Source organism: Bison bison, unplaced genomic scaffold (assembly GCF_000754665.1).
Source record: "Bison bison bison isolate TAMUID 2011002044 unplaced genomic scaffold, Bison_UMD1.0 scf7180017864072, whole genome shotgun sequence".
Classification (NCBI taxonomy): Eukaryota; Metazoa; Chordata; class Mammalia; order Artiodactyla; family Bovidae; genus Bison; species Bison bison.
The window spans coordinates 6,960,002-6,962,203 of record NW_011494644.1 but is presented as its reverse complement, the minus strand read 5'-3'; the positions used below and the strand labels follow the sequence as shown (position 1 = coordinate 6,962,203).

At 38.9% G+C, this 2,202-nt stretch overlaps 1 non-coding gene across 1 annotated transcript; it reads left to right on the top strand.

Annotated features, from left to right (window-relative positions):
* The first annotated feature begins 2,066 nt into the window (after positions 1–2,066).
* On the top strand, positions 2,067–2,137 carry TRNAS-GGA. The gene has a single exon. It is a non-coding gene; the product is annotated as a tRNA-Ser (tRNA).
* Positions 2,138–2,202: the final 65 nt, after the last annotated feature.

Below are 2,202 nucleotides of genomic sequence, written 5' to 3'. Positions count from 1 at the left end.
ATGCATGCATGTTTCAGGTGTGCAACAGAGAGATTCACATTTTTTGAAGTTTATGAACATAAATTTTCCTGGTCCAGTGGCTAAGACTCCACAATCCCAATACAGGGGGCCCAGGTTTGATCCCTGGTGAGGGAACTAGATCCCACAAGCCACAACTTAGAGTTTGGAGTTTCCTTGCCCCAACTAAAGAGCTCTTGCGCTTCAACAAAGATGGAAGATCCTGTGTGCTGCGACTAAGACCCAGTGCAGCCAAATAAATAAATAAATAAGCAAAAATAAATGTTAAAAAATCCTCAAAAGAAAAAAAGATACAGATGAACATCCAGGTGAAGAAGTACATAGAGCAAGGTCTGAAACAATCCTGATCTTGCAACCAGGAAACTCTTCAAATCTCATTGTCCAAGAGTTTTTATAAAGTAATTTTCAGCCCCCTTCCACCTCCCTTCCCAGAGGTCAGTGGGTGGGGCTGAAGGTTCCAGCCATTTAATTACTTGGTCTTTCAGGCAACGAACCCCACTCCAAGGCTATCTAGGGTGCCTCCTTTAAAACATGCTCCTTAGGAATAACAAAAGCCATCCCTATGACTCAGGAAATTCCAAAGGTTTTAGGAGCTTTGTGCTAGAACTGGGGACAAACACCAAATATATTTCTTATTATACCACAGAACCAAACTTAAGAAGGGTTTTATCTATCAAGACCAAAATATTGAGGGACTGCCCTGGTGGTCCACTGCCTAAGAATCTGCCTGTCAATGCAGGAGACAATGGTTTGATTGCTGGTCCAGAAAGATTCCACATGCAGGCAACTAAGCCTGCTTCCCACAACTACTGAAGCCCTCACTCTAGGACCCGTGCTCCACACTAAGAGAAGCCACAGCAGTGAGAATCCTACCCACTGCAACTAGAAAAAGCTGGTGCTAAGCCCTTATGCAGCAGTGAAGATCCAGCACAGCCAAAAGTAAATTAATTATTTAATTAAAAAAAAAGAATATTGAACTTTAAGCTGGGGCATTAAGAAGCACCAAATGAATTATTAAAAAATTAATATATGCTCTTTAATAGACAATGCTAAAGGAGTGTTTGAATAATCTCATGATTGGGATTATATGCCATTTATATCTTTCCTAAGTATCATGTTGTAGACGCATATACAGACATTGTATTTTGTCACAAATGTTATTTTCATAATAAAATATTATTTATTTTAATTTAGTCAAGAAGAGTTAATCATAAGATGAAAATCGCAAAAGAACTATGAAAAAAGGTGTGTGATTATTTTATCAGATCCTTGGGAAGAGGAAAGCCTTTTTGAGCTTAACAGCAAGAAGAAAACCTGTAAAGGAGAATGCCCTTGGGTTTTAGTACATAAAAATTCAAAACAGTGTTTAGAAAAATTACAAAGAAACAAAGAGAACCCTGGTAAACATAAAAATAATGGAAGAAATTGTGAAGAAAATGGTTGATTTTACTACACTATTCTTCAAGTATCTGTGAATCAAATATGTGTTCAAAAAATGAAGAGGCAGCAGGCACTGTGGGAAAAAACACTTTAATATCAAAAACAGTCTTGCAATTCAATAGGAAAACCTCAATAATACCCGCATATGAAAAATCAGCCAAAGGACATAGATTCATGGTGTGTACCTAAATAGGTAACAACCATAATAAAACAGTTTAACCCTTCTATTAAAGTTCCTGCATTAACCAGACATCCTTAGGAGATAACATTCCCTCTTAATCTCATCATGAGTCATAACTTCTTAGGAGATAACCTTCTTTCTTAACCTTGTAAGGGGTCATGGGACCCATGACCCACTGCTTCCTTTGTGTGTGTGTAGATCTGGATTGTGTAAACTGTCAATAACGTGTAATTTCCTGTATGGCCCTCTGTCTCAAAAACCTACTTATCTGTGCTTTGACCTCTTATGGGTAGAAGAGTCCTTAGAGCTTTTTGAAAGGCTGTCTCTCAGATTTATAAACCTCTGGTTAGCTCAAATAAAATCTTCCATTTATTTCTTAGATGAACTGATTAATATTTGTTGACAAGCTTAAGCAGTCATGGTGGCTTCCCTGCTGGCTCAGAGGTTAAAGCATCTGCCTGGAATGCAGGAGACCAGGTTCGATCCCTGGGTCGGGAAGATCCCCTGGAGAAGGAAATGGCAACCCACTCCAGTACTCTTGCCTGGAGAATCCCACGGAGGGA